We start from the raw sequence: 18,636 nt of genomic DNA on the forward strand, positions 1-18,636 counted from the left end.
AGACATTTTGAAAAATTAGGTAAACTTTATTCAGTCCAAGTTATTTGTCTTATTTTTATTTTATGGCCTAGACACATCAGTATTAATTCCTGAAATGTGTACTATTTCAGTAGCTGTCTGTACAGTTCTTGCAAGAGATCCATATCCCGAAGAAACTCTTGAAATAAATTATAAAACCTGCTGGAATAAATGTCCTACATAATCCCCAGAGATGCACTGTTTTTTATGATTTCTCATTGAAAATGCCTGGGAAAATTGCTAAACTGATGTGATATGGACCTTCTCTAGAAGGGACTTCTGGATATCTGGCATATTATGTAGCCTAGGAAAGGAATAGGAATTACATTTTCCCACCCTTTTCCCTGAGGAAAGCCAAAAATAAACAGAAATCTGTCTAAATCCTTGAGGAAAACAGAGAGGAGGGTATCCCTGGAAAGGTGATGCAGCTGTTTTGATCTGTCAAACTTAACTTGAGATCCACTGATAGAAGCCTCATTTGAGCAGATGGATTATTGAAGAGGAATGTCATTTAAATGTAAGTATTAGGGCATCCACTCAGCATGGAACACAATAACACACATATGTTTCAAGAGATAAAGTGTGCTTTGAGAATGGATTTTTGGCTAATTATATATGTGGATGAATTAAAATGTCATTTTTTTAACTATTATTTTGAAAAATAAGCATTTTTCATTTATTTGGTTTTTTTTTTTTTTCTTCTGTTAAGATACTGCAATTGCAACAATTTGTGTTTGATTGCAACTCTTGGACTTCAGTAGGACTTCTGTAGGCACATGAAACTGACCTACGGAAGTCACTGTACAATCAACACCTGGGAAATTCTGCTCACATTCCTAGCTGGTATCAGTGTTCTCATAGCATCAAAACAGGAAAATAACCCTGACCCAGGAGAGTTTTCTTTTTGTTGTTGTATGTCCCTATCTTTCTCCCCTTGACCTAGTCCATCAGGGCTGAGTTGCAAAGCTCACAGTGAAATTGCTTTGGCTCACAGCAGGAAGACGGTTGATATGTCTAAGTCTAAAGATATGTTCTTGAAATGTTATTGAAAGAAATCTCAAGTAACCACGTTGGATTTTTTCCTATGAAATCCCATAAGAAAAGAGACTGTAAAATGAAGAGACTTGCATTCTCTTGTACGTTTCACTGCCTTCACAGATTAGTTTGTCTTCCCTACATTAGCCTGACCAGATACCTAAGAGACTTTTGATGTTATTTGGCATCTTCCTTGTCCATGGACCTAAATTTTCAGCATGTAAAAGATCACATATATTTATAGATGGAGCTCAGAGATTGCAGAAGCATGTTGATTGTGTATAAAGCTCTAAATCTCCAGTTTTGTCAAAGTCTACATAAATTACACACATTTTCTTCCAAATTATACATATTTCTTTAAATTTATTAGGATAAAAATAAACCTTTTAAATAATTTAGTCCTTTTTTGGCTTTTTTGTACTAATTCAAAAAGTACATTTACTGTGTTTCTGTGCAGTATTTAAAAAGCAGCAAGCTCCTTTGCATTCGACCATATAGGATGCTGAGAATTTTTTGATTAATGTTTTTATTTTTTTGAGATGAGAAATCCTTGATGAATGCATAGGAGTTTCCTTTGGAAAAGAGTTACTTAGGTGCACAATAGAATTTTGGTCTGAACCAAAGAAAGGAATTTACACCGTAAGACAAATTGTGCCCAGACTAGGAACTCACTGGGAATTAAGGTGATATAAATTTATGTTAAATTTGGAACATTTCATCCTCAACCTTTGTGTCTTACAATGAATTACAGGCACAAAACAGAAACAGAATGAAGTATATGGCCCATGTATTTTGTAATAACATTCCTCTTCTTGTGAGCCAAGAACTTTATTTATCATTATATAGTTCAAGTAACATAACACACCAGATCTGCCCAACTGAGCCTGACCATTCATACCTAAGCAAGGACACTTTCATATATTTTTGTGTTATCACATTTGTATAAGGGCAAATTTTCTTCAACTAGCATGTAATTCCAAACAGTAGAGCATACAAATAGGAAACAGATTTTGTACTGTATTCATAAATCCTAAGACTACAGGGTTGTAAAGCAAACTGATTTATAGTTCTGAGAATTATCAAAAATAAATGTTACATTATAAAAATGGTTTGGATGTATAAAAATGAAAATTTAACAGGATTCACAGTCCATCTGAAGTTTGGAACTAGATCACTAGATAGGCCTTTGTTTACGTGATCTCTCCTCATATGATTAATATTAGTTCACAGTATGTTATTTTTAAAAGTACTTTTTCAAAAGGCATAAGAAAAAAAGTCATGTTGCTCATTTAACTATTTTGTTTTTAATTTTTCTCTTCTGCATTCTTTAGCTAAAACAACTACATTCTTTTTAGTGGATCCAGACAGTGAATGATTAATAAAACCTCTGAACCAGCTTTGAGTTATGAAACTGACCCTAAAGTAAGACTACAAAATGATCTGTAAACAATGTTTATTCCAAAAAGATGATCTCTTTGCTAAACTCTTCCTATTACTTTCTATTGATTTTAAAGATTAATTTTGCTTTAAGGTATGTTGAGCAATAAAAGTCCTGGGCAGAGGGGGAGAGGATTAGACAACAGGAGTGGCAAGTCTTCAGAAAGAATTTACTCCTACAATTTCCACAGCTTCTTCTTATATATGAAATTTAGTTTGCAAGCTAAGCTGTTAAGAAGTAGAAGAATTTGATATTTATAGAAGCATGTTCTCAGTCCAAAACGATACACTAACACGCATTTTCACTACAAACTCCTTAAAACTAAAACTGAAAAGAGATTTTTTTGGAAAAATCACAGCTTAGAATAACAAATTTAAAATAAAGTTCCACTACACATACTTGGGAGACATTCAGTTGATTTCATTGGGATTCAAACTGAGCCATAAACATTTAACGCCACCTTTAACTGGATTCTGTCAAAAACCTGAAGTACCAGAATGATTACTTATTGTCTATCAGAACCTGCTCACTGTGGCAAGTACAAAACAACCCAAATTATCATGGGGAATGCAACACAAACATGGAGAAGAAAACACCTGCTGGGAAACATTTAACTGAATTTATGATGATAAGGTATTTAGTTTTGAGCAAAATAAGCTTTATTGATATTCAGTGGAGTTAAATATACAGCTGTAAGGTGTATAACCTATTTATTACATGAATCTCATTTTTGGGGGGCCTAATTCTTTTTATTAGCTGTAAAGGGAGCCTTTTTTACCAGATAATATGTACCAATCTTCATGGAAGCATGCATGTCAGCATATGCATGTCACACAAGTGTGTCTTGTCATGTGTTCCCTGAGGCAAAGCTGAGGATGCTTTACCTCGTGGATCTCACTAGGCACAGGAAGGGAATGAAAGAATGGTTTACAGCTGCTCAGAGGAGAGGGGGAAAGGAGAGGGAGGAAGTGTAAATAATTTCAGGAAAACTGTATAAATTATCATATGGCTTTGCTATTCTGACTTGCATGGGTTCTTATGGGTTCAACATTAATTAATCTGGTAGCTGTGCACATTTCCATCATGGCTTAACTAACACAACTAAAATGTTCAACGCTGGGGTTTTTTTCCATTTCTATCTGGAGAAACCAGCCTATACAGGGAAATTCTTCAGACATACATGTTCCCTGAGAGCTTGTAAAGGAAAATGGGCATCTGAGAAGGGTTTAGAGTTTTTCCTGACTGAGACCTGAGTATTTGCTTTTCCAGTTGCATATTTTGCTATTCCCCTCTTGAAAGCAATCTGTAACTTTCAAGTTATCACAGCAGGACCCATTTATGGACAATGTCAGTGCTGGTCTGTATGCACAGACTCCTGAGTGCACATGTCTCTTAGTCATACCACACTTTGATAATGGAGTAGAAAAACTGAGCAGGAACATATATTGTAGAGCCAAAACCCTGGAAAGATCACACCCAACTGTTCCATCTGTGAGTTATAGTGGAGGAAAAAGAAAGATCATTAAACAAACATTCCTCCAGATCTCCAGTTAAAGGTGTTCTCTGTTCTGTCCGATGTTTCCTGGGAACTCTGCAAATACATCCATCTATCCATCAGCAATGTGTCACTTACACAGTCTGTGCCCTTTTAGCCTCCAAGCTTCCACTTGTATGAACTGTTTCCTCTGCTCCCCCAGCCACTTCTGTAAAGTCTCCATCCCTCAGCTTTTTATGCTGTTGGTTCAGCCAGTTCACCTTTAGGAATTTCCTATGGAACTGACTGTAAATACAAGTCAATTACTTAAATCCAGTCTCCTCTGTCATTGCCTTTTGTGCCTTCAAAACTCTTTCAGCCAAAGGACTGGCTATCCTAAGATGAGATTCCAAAGTCTGTGCCTGAGGGAACTTCTCCCTTGCGGCAGGAAGACTCTGGACTCAAACACCGTCTTTTGTAACCAAGTTTTATCAAGTTCATTGTCATTTTCAATTGTATGACACTGACAAGAATGTCAAATTCATAGAAAATTGCACAGTTTGAGGCATGAGGTTGCTTTGGTAATCCTGCATTTTGATTTTTCTTGATTAAAATTTCTTTGCAATTCCCAATTTGCTTACAAAAATGAAAGAATGTATTTCAGACTGAACTGCATGCATCCCTTGAGCTTCCTGTTAAGAGGCCTACTCTTTAATCAATTGAAGCACTCTTTCATACACAGAAGCGTTCACAGATTTATATACTAGTTTCATGGTGACGACCAATTACAAAAACAAAAAGCAAATGACAGTTGAAAAGGGCAACTTTTATTCAAAAGCATAGCCCAGATTGCAGAAAATTTGAAGAAGGAGTTATTGTTTCTGCATATAAATCCTATTTCTTTTACGCACTTTTAGCATTTCCAGATGGTAAGTTGCTGTGACAGACACAAAAAAATTAAACAAAAAAATACACATATAAAATTCTTATATCATGCATTGGCACAATCACAACATGAATCAAAGCAATAAATAATGAAGTTACTTTTTTTTTTTTAAATGCAGGTAAGTTCTTCCTGCATCATCTTTTGGAATTATTTCACTGAAACACGTTTAACTACACAGTAAATGGCCAATGGAGTAGTGTCACTGTCATGATTACACTGGAAAAGTTTATTTCTTCTTCTTCTCCTAATTGGTGTTGTAATAAATACAAAACTTTAGTGCTTTTTAATGATTATTATTACTTTTTCTAATACCAAAAAGCACAGTTTCCCTTATAAGTCATGTACAAATAAATATAATTTAATCACCATTCCTTTTGTAATGAGCACATTATGAAAAGCTGATGTATAGGCTATCTATAGTACATAACAACATCATTTTAGATAAATCCAAATGATTTTAAATTTTAACTTGTTTTGTCCCTTTCTTTCACACACAGATTTTAAAGGAAGGTATACTAAACATGGGAAAGAATGAGAAATATCTGAGATAAAACAGAGGAGAAATATGTGAAGATATTAGAAAAGTGACAAAGAATGAAAAAAAGAAGAAAGAAACAGAACGAAAAAAGAAAAGAGAGAAGAGCAGAAAAACAAGTAAGGTGATTAGGAGGCTGAGATGGAGGCACACATTTAACATTTCCAGAATATTGTCATGTATCTGTAGGAATATATCTTGATTATTTTCATTATGGAACATAATCCCATGGTGGCTGGACTTCCACGCTTGGGTTCCAGTCTTCATATTTTTGGAACTTTTTGGATCTTCCTTTCTATAATGCTAGTCTCCAAGAAGTCATTATGTGTTTTGCTGAGCTGAAGTTTTTTTCATATTTATCCAGCTTCCATTTAGAATTCGTTAGGCTCAAAATTATTTGGTTATCTTATAATACAATTTAATTTTATAGGAAAAAAAAATAACTCTTGCATAAATTCTGGCTAAGACAAAAGGATGTAGGAACAGTCCCAAAGCATATGGGTTAAATTAACGCCTGCTGAGTTGCAGTGCCAGCATTTGTCTGATTTAATGACATGATTTTAAATAATTGGAGGGGGGTCTTGAGCATCCTCCCTGTGATTTTCTGATGGATTAATTTTAAACAGAGGCGCGGGGAACATTTGGGACCACTAGTGTGAATGTTTTCTGTTGCTTAACAGTGAATAATTGGCCTAGTTTCTTGTCCCATTTCTTCAGAAATAACATAATTAATTCAAATGTGCTGGCCGGTGATATGCATAGCAGAGCTACAAGCCGTGCTAATAAGGCCAATCTCAGGAGTGAATAAAGCAGGTCAGATGGTCAGGAGTGGGACAAGCAACAACAGTGAATCAATAGGAAACAGGTCGGTCAAGTTCAACCTATCACTACACAGGCCAAGAATATTTAAAAATATAAAGATTTATTTACAATTAAACACTAATACAAAAGTAAAAGAATATTAAAGGTGACATTTTAAGTCCTGATCATAGTTCCAGAGTTTAGGAGTGAAAATAAAATGAGAAAGTCTGGTTTTCATAGTGCCTGAGGAGTTCCTCCTAATAGACAGATGAAACATAATCTCAGTGTTATTTCAATGACTGCTTCAAAAACACTCTTTTCAACATATGATTTTGCCTTCAATAACCATCTTTTTTGCTTCATGGTGTAAGATGTTATCTGTTTTTAAAGGGGTGATTTTCAATCTGTTAAAACTAATAAAAACTGGAATTATTTTATTTTCTCTTCTGATTAACTTAGGCAAACATGCGGATGCAGATCTAAATCTGAAGTTTCACTTATGTAACAGATTAAAATCCCACACAAAAACTGTTTTATGAAAATGCTGTAAAGAATGTATATGTATACATTCAACATGGAGAGCAATTTCAGAAGAAAAAGTGAATTATCCAATGAGAATTAATATATTGTGCTGTAATTTGGTAAATACTGTCACTTACAACACACAAACAGAAGAGTGGATCTGAAGTACATAATGCTATACTTATACCAATTTATTTTTAAGATATGGAAAACCTGGACTAGGAAAATGAACACATTCGCTGCAAATCCAAAACTGACTATGTAATGTGACCTGAAATTTAATCACCGTGGCTGTAGCTTTTTCTTGGTAGATAGCTCACTATAAAGACCTTATTTCCTATATTTCTTCAAGCTAAATGCAACAGCTCCATACTTGGATTTAGCCAGCCTGGTATTCCTTCAAGTTTTGGAACAATTTTTCTAATTTAGCTAAGCAAGAAGTATCCAGTCTTCAAAAAGTAGCCAGTTTTCAAAAAAAAAAAAAAAAAACAACCAGACTTTTTCTAATATAAATCCACCCTCTTAGCAGTCTTTGAAGTCAAGGTGTCTCCTGCAACACTGTGCATCTGCTGCTCTAAATGAAAGAAGAATCGAGAATTAAGAACTAGATGGGCAGAAGAGTGGATGGTGACTCAATGAAACATTTAGCTCATGAGCTGAGAAAAGTTTGGACCTTGAGTAGAACAGCTGGAATTTATAATTTCTGCTTTGCAAAAATTTTGTTTCCTGAAAAATATTAGGTTTTCTGACTGAAAAGTCTGCATGGTTAATTCAGCAAAGACTCTCAGCTTTTTGCTGTTGGATAAATTTACAGACTGTGAGAAACTTTACATTTCTAAGATTATTTTCCCTGTACTTGTGTCTGCCTAATCAAGTGAAGAAATCCAAGAAACCAAAAAAAAAAAAATTCAAATTTCCCATTTTCCAAGTGAAGTCAATTTATTTGAGAAATATTTTTTTCACAAAATACTTTCAGAAAAGTGAAGAGTTTTCAGTACAAACAGAACAACCTTCCCTCACTCAAAAGGGTTTTGACAAAATAATTCTGACCAGTTGTATGCAATAATAATGACCTCAGGATGACCCCTCACATCAATATAATTTACATGAACCTGGAAAATGTAAATCAGTCTATCAAGTCAAAATGCTATATTTATTTAAACTTCCACCTTGAAAAACATCAATTGAGTCTTTGTGTTTAAAAAAAAAAATAAAACCAAAACCAAACAACCTGTTAGTAACAATTGTAGAAGCTTTAAAACCAGAGCAGACTTCCTCAGTCAGCCAGTCCGAGCTTTTCTTTACCACAGTGCAAACCAGGGAGGTAGGAAACTGATAGCAGCCCAGACTCTGACCTCAGCCATCTGACCCGATTTTTAGAAGAGCTGAACATGCTGAGTTTAAGCTGAAGCCAGCAGGCCTTGCAGCTGCGTGGTTTTCTTGCCAATCAGCCTTTTGGCCCAAAAATAAGAAAATAGCTTTAAATTGGCTAAGGACTGGGGAAGATGATCATTGGTTATCAACAGTAATAAAGGGGTATTACTTTTATAGTAGCTTGACTTACTTTATTTTAAGAAAGAATATGTAATACAACTTACTTATTTTGGAATACACCATCATGAAGCTTAAGTCTCATTTTATTTAAGATGGTAGTATTCATTATACTATACATGGGATAATGTTATAGACACTTAAAAGGAAAACATTGTCCAATCTCTGAGTCACAGGGGTGACAGAGTCAAAACATGCCTTTTCATTTCACTGTTTCATATGATAGATATTTCCAAGAGCCTGAAAGTTTATTATCTATAAACTGTGTTATCAAATCAATTATTTAAGTACTGTTTTAATATTCTTAGAATATTAGAACTGGTGAAATAATAAAAAAATATATTCCCAAAGGAAGGATTCAAATCTATTTCTTTCAGAATCAAAATCTGCACATTTAAAAATATCTGCTTTCACAGTACAGTGACAGTGCACATATGACTGTCTAAGTTAACTTGGATGGTGCTTAAAAGCCCATCATAAATTCATGAAATTGTTAGACTCCTAATAAACTTAATGAAGAAATAAATTATTCCTTAGTCAGTGAGTTATCTCTATTGACTTTAGTACGCGCTGGCTGAGACGTGCTCTACCACCCCCACCACTTAAAACTTCTGAAGGAAGGATTTGAAAAAATTATGAGAAATTACTGGAGTCAATTTCTTTTTCTTCAAAACATGTGCATTTAGACAAAAAGATTAAATATAAAATTCAACTAGGATTATGATGCTTTTCAATGTTTTCTTGTTCTCTGTTCTCTTCTGGTCCTCAACGAGCACAATGATGTGAGCTCAATATAGCTGCCCATGTGCAGAACAGCCCTTCACTAACTCCTTATTAAAGGAAGAAATGAAATTGTTTCCAGCAATGTCAGCCACGAGCTTGTCCCTCACTTTTTCTCTACTCTCAGTTGGGAAGTTTTCTGGAAGTGCTGGGCCATGTGAAGGTGGAGGTGAAGCCATGCTATGCCTAAGCTTCCTCTGATGTCAGTTTTCTTCCAGAGTCTAAAGGACAGTTTGCATGGATCCTTCACATTCCTAATTAGTCCCAGGACCAGATCTCATATGTATTTTCTTATCTTCTTTTCTATTTCCAGAAATGCATCTTGACAAATTTAATAATGGCAAAATAGGTGTCTTCCCATTTCAGTTGTTCCTTGAGTCTAGTGTTCTGCTTTTTTTTTTAGCTCTGTACAAGATACCTCACATAAACTTTTCATAATGTCCTTTCTGGTTTATCTACTTATTTATTTATTTATTCCAAATACCTTTCACTGAGGTACCATTAGTTCACAGTGTCCTTGAACTATGATGGCCTTGCTGCTCCTCACCAGAGAGCTTCAGCAGTCTGAGGCAGTGAGAGTCACAGAATGTATCTTCCCACTGCAAAAGTATCTGTTATTTCAAAGGATGTCAACAATAATCTTCCCCTTCTTTTTCAGAAATGTCCTATGTTGTGTCACCCCAAAACCAGTTGAAATGTCAGGTAAATATGATCATTGCATTTTGCTATAAGTATTTTTGTGAACATTGAAAAAACATCAAGAAAACCCCATGGTTTTTCTGCATTAAACAGAGAGATTTTATTTGCTTGCAACTCACTGCAAATCAATCACAGCAGATGGAACCCATAATTCACTTGATCTGGGGTTTCCAGTAACTTGAAGTTACAGTCTTAAGCCAAATCTTCATATTTCTTTAATTGTCTAGTTACTGTCACTGGCAAAGCAACCCACAGCAGAGATTTTTACTTCTGAGCCCTGCTGCCTGCTCCTCCAGGCCATCACCATTGCTCAGTAAGGGTAGGTCCAGATTCATGTGGCCTTTTTGAAGGCAAAACCTGTTGTTATCCATCTGGTTCTTACTCAGTCCTCCTCAGTCCTAATACCTGTTATAAGCCTTGGGTGTAAAGCATCTCTGGAAAGGGCTACATTTCCAGAGTTCCTTGATCATGTGGGGTTTTTTTTCGTTCTCTTTTTTTTCCATTTTAGTTTGGCGTTTTATTTTAGGTTACTTTTTGTTATGACGCTCCCAATATTATAAGCAAGTTCCCATCATTATTTTCTACTGTAGGAATATGTTTATTATTTTTCCTTGGGGATTTTTTTTGTTTTGGTTTGGGGTTTTTTTGTTCTGTTTTTGGAGTTTTTTGGTGTTTTGTTTTGTTTAGAGTTTTTTGGTTTGTTTTTTGTTTCTTTTTTGTTTTTTGTGTCTTTTTTGTTTGTTTTTTGGTTTTTTGTTTGTTTTTCTGATAATAACAGTGACACTTGTATGTCTGGGCTCTATGTTCTTCAGAAACTGAATTTATTTACAGAAATTCATTCTCAGTGCAAGCAGATAATTTCCTTCCATCTTAGGAGAACTGCTAATACCATATTAATATTATTATTTTCTGTGTAGAAAGTGTAAAAGCTGGATTAGTGTGCATATGTTTACAGGACTGACAAATCTTATGCTGTTGATAGCTTTTGGAATGCCTTATTTAATCTTTTATTGTGGACCTTCCCTACACAGTTTGCCTCAGACAACTCCTGGTTACTTTCTTAAGCATCTGTAGAGATGGAACAGGCTACGGTAACCTTCTCACCAAAGATTTAATTCTTTTTGAGTTTTATGATTAAAAAGTTGTTCTGACTTCTAATGAAATTAAAATGTTTCAGTCATACTTCCTGATTTGTGATGACACTTTCACATAAATAAATAAAGGCTGTACTGCTTATCTTTCAGTTGTGAGAACAACTTGTGATCCACTTGGGATGCAATTCAAGGTGATGAGAGAAGTGATGGAAATACTCCATACACGGAAAAAGATTTGTCTGGATGGAGAATGGGCATGCTGAGCTCTTTTAACCTCTTCAATAATCTCATGATTTCTCTTGGGAATGAGCAAGCACTTTGCTTTCAATGGATTCCTGGGCAGTGACTGTGCATATATCCATCTTGACTTTGACCTCCAAAGATCACAGCAGTCAATTAAGCAGCGTTATCTGTGAACTGTCCTACTTTAAATAATTCTGTCATAATGTCACACTTTGATTTTCTTGAAACTCTGCCTAACTAATAATGCATTTTGGATATATCCTGGCATTAATAGCTGAGGAAATTTATTCTGTTTTTTGAACCTCCCATGGTAATTGATTTTTCTTATCTATAATTAAGTTCAAACCAAACTGGTATCTTAAAATGGTCCTAGACCCCCATGTACCAACCAGCATGGTGAGTACATGCCAAACTGGAAACACCTCGGACCAGTGTGTCTCTGCAAAGTATTTTAAGGATCTGTCCATACCGGCAAATAAAACAGGCTCATATACTTGCCATCTATAAAAAAGGCACACAAAATGGTTCTTCTCTGGCTCTAAAGCCAAATGTCTCATCATAGTATACATCAGAGATATGACTAAACTTATTCTTCGAAACCTGCACAGCTACATCCAAACTACCTTAACCTGTGGCACCAATGTGCTTCTGATAATTGGGAAAGCCCCCACTGAGATGGGAAAAACCCATTCCAGGGTTGTACATTAAACAGTACATCAGGAATCAATGATCTGCCCTGTGCCCTGGATTACAGCAGTGCAAGTGGCTCCAACCACTCTGTCTCCTGAGAAGAGCTCAGACAACCAACTCTGGTAGTCACAACCCAAGTTTAGCATGTAACTTTCAGTCAGGGTGAGAACTCATGATTCCCTTGTTCTGCCTTTTGCATGTTTTCTCCCAATTGGTTAATGTTTTCCCCTCCCTGCTTTATGCATGAAGTTAGGTATATTCATTTTCCTTCTTTAATATGTATTAGTTCTAGAAAGTTCTTTGTTCTTCGATGCCCCATTGGCTCCTTCCCTGAGTCCCGCCTATGTGTTGTCCCCATTGGTTCCCTTGCTGTGAACCCCGCCTACTTGCCCCTATCCCATTGGCTGAGATCCCTTTCCCCACCTATTCTGTACCCAGTATAAGATCCCTGGACCCTCCTACCACTTGGGCTTTTTGTCCCTGTCTTTTCATGGGGGTAGGCGTGGTGGAAGGCATATGGAGACTCCTCTCTATTTCTTTGCCTCTGCTACTGCGCACCTACTCGGCCAGCTTAGAGGGAAGCTCCCTCGGGTGAGGAGTTCAACTCTGTCAGCCAGCTTTACTTGTGAGTGTGTGGCTGCTGTAGTGTGGATGGGACTGTGGCTAGACCTCCAGGCCCCTTTTTAGCTAGCACGCAGCACACCCTCACTGGATGTGTTTTATTTGCCTATATATTGATGGAGCCTAATTATGTGCAAGGTGCTAAATTGAAGTGTGATGCTATTTTGAACGTGTGGGAGGAACGTAAAAACCAGGCAATGTTCTTTAACCTCTTTCTCATGGGTAGGAAACACAGGAAAATAATCTGATTCCAATTATGTTCATAAGAAACAAAACTTTTCTTGCAGGCAGGAAATTCACAGCCCATTTCCAAATTAAAGCAAAATGTCATGGGCAACATATAAGCTGCTTAAAAATGGCTTTATGTAATGAAAGTGCTGACAGACCTTTAATTATATTTGTGAGTGTGACTATATAGCTGAATAATTTTCAATTTTACTTTGATTCTTGAGGTCTGAAGCACTTTTAATCCACTGTGAAGTGACATCTTATCAGATACCAGTGTGAGGCAGTTTATTTTAATATTAAACATACGGAATTACAAACTGGTCATTTTCTAAGTGTCCACAACTTTTGCGCTGACCACAAATTAGTAAATTAAAAGTATTATCATTATTAAAAAATATGTTCCTGTAACTGTGGAAGAGGGGGAATTATAATATTAGTGTCATGGATCTTTGATAACCTATTCTACCTACTAATTATCGTTACGGCAGCAGGAAAATTCCTTTAACATTGGCTAATGCTTGAAAGTATGGAACTTTTGTCATCCTATCATAATTCTGCCAGACTTGAACAGTTTGCTGTAACTTGCCCCTGCCAAGCATTTGCCTAAGTCTGAAGTATTTTCCCTTCTTTGCTTTCTGTCTCTTTTTATATTTTAAGTGCTACAAGCAACTCATTTAAAGTAAGTGGAACTTTATAAAGCTGTGATGAATTAGAGACTTATGTATATGGTTAAGCCACAGCCCAGCAAAGAATTATATGTTTATCTAAAGTTATCCTGTGTGAATAATCCAGATGATTCTAATGATGCACATTTAAGCCATGCAAAATAAAGTATGTCTATATCTTTCTTCATAGAAATAAGGACCTTACAGTGTGTATTAGTGGTGAAAGCATTTCAGTTTCATAGAATAGAAGTATAGGAATAAGATCATTCATATAGAATCAATGCTGATAAAACAAATGCAAGAAGGAGAGTACTCTCTATGTTTTTCAAATATTTATTAGTATTTAGCCCAGCTCAAAGCCCAGCACAGATCCTATTCACAATAATCTGCTAGGTCTAGGTGCCTGAAAAAAATGTGTATGATTAAATTATTGCTATAGATCTAGACTGAAGATTCAGTTCTGACACTTTTGTGGGGATGCAGTTTTAGCACACACTGATGACCTGTGTATCTGATGGAAGGATCCTGTTACAAACAAATGAGTAATGTTCAAGCCTTGGAAATAATTAGAAAATATAAATTCTCCCACCTTGCAGATGAAATACATGTATAGGCAAAGCGCAAATGGTCATGCAAAGTTTTCCAATTGTGAAAAAATATCACTCATTATGAAAAAAAAAACAAACAACAAAACCCACTCATCTTCCCCCTCAAAAAAAACTTCGGTATTTCATACCAGATCCTCTTGGTTGACTTGACTAAACCTACTTTTCTCTAAGGCATGTCGGTAAAGTAGAAAATTCAATTTCCCTGCTACAGACACATTTCTATGTGCCATCTACTCACAGATGAGCTGCCCCTGGTGATTTCAATACAAGGCTTTTAAATAGTAAAAATGTCTTTAACTCCACTTACTTCAAAGAGGAAAACTAAGTTTGCATGTTGGCTGGAATTTCAAACACTGCTGAAGCCGAGCAGGTGGATTCCAATAATGTTGGTGGAAATAGGTTCATTGATTGTACCTTTATGTGAAATTAAGCAGTGTCAGTCTTTGACTTACAACTCCAGAAACTCTAAAGGCCTTTTGTGTTGATGGGGAAGCAAGGTGAAAGGATAACTCACAAATTAAGCATAATATTCTTGTGTGTCATCTATAAAAACATTAAATTTATCCTATCGCCTTCTTTAAATTAATTTCCTTTGAGTCAAGTCATTAACTCATTTGGTTTAGGTTCTTCCTACAGGTATTTGTCTAATAATAACATGCTATGCTCCCATCTTCTTCACAGCTGTATGTTATGTATAAGGGCATTATTCCCCTCCCATATGCACACACTTCCCCAAGCCATAGCAGACAATTCCCGACAATTGAGGCAAGTACTGTAAACAGCAAAACAAAAGGCAAATATCAGGGATCAATAAAATTATTTATGTATTTTTACAGTACCATTTGCTAGTGATAATGTAAATTGCTGATATATTTTTGCAGATTATTAATACTGGGAATAAACTTTCATATTTTGTAAGGAACAAAGCGTCCATTAGTTAGTTTAATGTGGCATATTTCCATGTGGGGATTGCTTTGATTTAAACTAGCTAAATGGATCTGGACACAGGGCAATTGTTAGAGAATTTAGGGTATTTTGGGGTCTTTTTTTGATGAGGAGTGCAGGCTGAGAGGTTACAGTGTCAAGGTTGAGCTGCCAAAACTCTGACAACATTAGTCTCATTCGAATAGTGTGTCACGGAGAGCTCTGTGTTCAGCCCCGGGCTGAGGCTGAGCAGGCTCCACAGCTGTCCTGCAGAATCTCTCCCTGGGGAGCCCCGCAGGCTCCTGCTGCCTGCGGAGGTGCTGCTTACCCTGTCAGGGCAGGAGATGTGATGTGTTCAGAGAAATGCATAAAAGTACACCTGGGAGCAAAACAGGCAGGAGATAAACAACTGTTCTCCTTTCAGGACTGATGAGAAGGTGCAAAGGCAATTTTAAAAGTTATTATTGTCATTATTATTTTTTTATTATTATTATTATTATTTCTTTATTTGCCCATCTATCAATTTTTGTTAGATTTCTTCCCTGGTTTGCATTGTCCTGTCTTCGAATATGTATAATCTTGTCATAAATTGGCTTGATTTTCCACAGGTACTGACATAGTTATTTGAAAGAGACTTATGTTAACGAACAGGCTACCAGTGTTTACATGTACTTTTGACAATAGCTGCACAGACTCCCGGTTTGGGACACTCACATTTGGATATTAAAAGTGGCCAGCTTTTGTAAGCTGAACTACTACTGGTAGCAATTTAGAAAACTCTAAGTTTTATAGAGAGCCAGCTATACAGACAACATCTATTCTTAAAAATCTGTACAGCATCATTTGACAGTGTAAACTGATTACCTAATTATAATAAGTGTTGGTTTATAAATGTGTGAAAGTAAGTTTATTCAAAGTTGCACATTATAGTTATTTTAAATGTTAAATTAGCTCTTTTTAAAAATCCTGCTATATAATTAAAATCAGTAAAAAATACACAGTTGCTTACACTGCCAGGTATATATAAATAATAATTACAGTGAAAACCAAAACTGAATCTCAGTATTCTCTCACAGCTAGAGTGGTAGATTGGAGTATTTTTAGTAAATTTGATTCCATCAGACACAAGGCTGTCTTTGCTGTCAACACAATCAACCTTCTTGATTTCAACTAATAGGTGGATGATAATAATAATTATAATAATAATTCTGAATCTTTTACAGAAGTAGACTTAGTATAATGCAACATTGCAGTTAGACATGGTGAGTCTAACTTCTGTGGTTTTCTAAGGAACAGAAACAAATTTTTAGCTATAGAACAACATAATAGGGTGAGACACTGATTTTTTTCTCACATATAAAAGTCCATTATATGCCATTGAATACTTAATTTTACAATTGCAAAATTCTGCAAACCATTATTGTTTTGTTCGAATGCAGAACTGTGTGTGTGAAAACCACAGTTGCAGTAATATGATATTATACCATAGACTGAGAAAATACTGTGGACGATACTTAAGTATCTTCCAGTTTCTGAGCATGCAGAGGTGGTAATTTCATATCTGTGCCTGTGGACACATGCAGACCCATATTAGTGAGAAGCAAGTAGCACATGTATACGTATTAAGGATAGATTTACAGGTGTACCATGACTATAAAATGAACTAAAAATTAATTTTCAAAGTAAAATAGAATTCAGTGTTCTAATAATTAATTCTAATTATTATGCTAATAAATAATTCTAATGAATGCTCTAACACACACACACATAAAATCCAGCCTAGGGAATGTATTGCAAAATGCAATCATGTATTTCACAGAATCACATATTCTTACTTCAGTGTATTAACTCTTATGACAAAGTACTGCATATAATAATTGTAAATATATTTTGCAAGTGTGTCATGAGCAACATAATTTCATCACTGTAAATCATAATTGATTAAAACTCTGTGAATGACCCAGATTTGGAGCTGACACAAAGTGAAGTACCTTCACTGAGCTCAGTGGATTCAAACAGCTTAACTGATGTCAGTATCTGCCCCTGTGACTGGATGCTGTGAAAAACAGTCTATTGTAATGCAGAACTGTTTATTTATGAGAAACTCCCTGTGAAGAACAGCAGGATGCCAGCTTAGCTGAATGGAGGATCACAGAGGAAAGGCAAAAAGAAAATGTGGAGAGGGCAGAAGCAGGGAGGGTCTGCCCATAAGGAATATAGAAGGATCATATAGGGATGGAATTGGGAAGACCAAACCTTAATTTGGTTTGCTTTGCAACTGATGAAGGATGCTAAAGGCAAAACACTGGCTTATCAGCTGCAAAGAGCCGGCCATGAGGGCCCACAGGTAGGTGGTGCAGAAGACTTGTTTTCTAAGCTCATGGACACAGAAAATGTACTGCTCATGATCTGGAAGGACAAGGAGAGACCAGGAAACCACTGGCTGCTCAGTCAGAACTTAGTCCCTGGCAAAACTGTGGTTCAGGTTGTCATGAAGGCCAGTTCATTCCAGTCCAAATCTTTTGTGATTTTCTAAGATTCATATAAGATGCATTGACAATTACTGGCTCCACATGGAGTCTCGAATCCTTTCATCCTGGAAGTGCTGAGGTGCTGTAGGCACAAAGCATTTCTTAACTCAAACATTCAGCCTGCTGTTTTGTCTGCTTCCATTTCTGTCCTATTTCCCATTTGCCCAAAATAAGCAATGATACAATAAAAATGAAAGTATTTAAACTTTTTTTTTTCTAAAAAAGGGGTCATATTCATTGCCAGCTCTTCTGCTCCTCCATCTCTCCTCTCCAGACCCATATTTAATATGTCGTCAAACTATTGCCTTACAAAACCTGTCTTAACACTGGGAGTGCTTTGAACTGTGAGTCTAAACTTCAAAGGAGATAGAGGTTGTAGACTGATAGAGACAAATTGCTTTAGAGTCTATATTGAAAGACTTGAATAAAAAAAAAATCCTTTCCATGGAATGAAAAAGTGGCAAGAAATTACATTTCTAATGTTTTTAAGAAAGAAATAAAGTTCTAAGCGGGAAATTACCTAGAAATGCTAGATTCTTGAAGAAACCTGGAGAAGAAGCTGACCTGGAAATAACCTGCATTGATGAAATATATCCTGCAATGGAGAGTCAGCTACAGTTCTGCAGAAGTAGAAGCAAAAACTGAGTGGTATGAAGGCTCTCTTTTTACCACTGCTTCCGATCATTTAAATTAGCTTGGATATTTGATTTCTCTTCTCTTCCCTTCCCCTTCCCCTTCCCCTTCCCTTCTCCATTTAAATAATAGTATGGATAGATAGTGGTTGCACAATAGCATTTGCAGAACACTACCAAAAGAGTTCTTATTGTCCTGCATGTTTCAGCATTATAACACCATTCTCTAACAAGATCCAGTCCTTTTTTGAATCATAGAGCTGTAGAAATGAGGGTGTCACTGTCTCAGTCACAGAGCAGATTTGTCTGGAAAATAAAACTAAAATATCCTAAAAACACAAAAATCTGCCATGGAGTGGGATGTATGACTGATAATGTGACTGTAAATCACTGTAAGGGTGATGTGTATTTATAGAAATCATTTAGAATGACCTAAACCTCTGCCAGTGTAGTTCTTTATGGTGGAACTAGTAGGTTCCACTATCCTGAGATGTTTATATATTCCTAGCTTGCATCTCTTGTTAGAAGTCTCTGATCTTCTTATTTCAATTAAAAGTTTACTCCTTAAAAATAATAGACAGCAGAATGAAAACTAGAATAT

The sequence above is a fragment of the Corvus cornix genome, chromosome 1A (genome assembly GCF_000738735.6).
Source record: "Corvus cornix cornix isolate S_Up_H32 chromosome 1A, ASM73873v5, whole genome shotgun sequence".
NCBI classification, from domain to species: domain Eukaryota; kingdom Metazoa; phylum Chordata; class Aves; order Passeriformes; family Corvidae; genus Corvus; species Corvus cornix.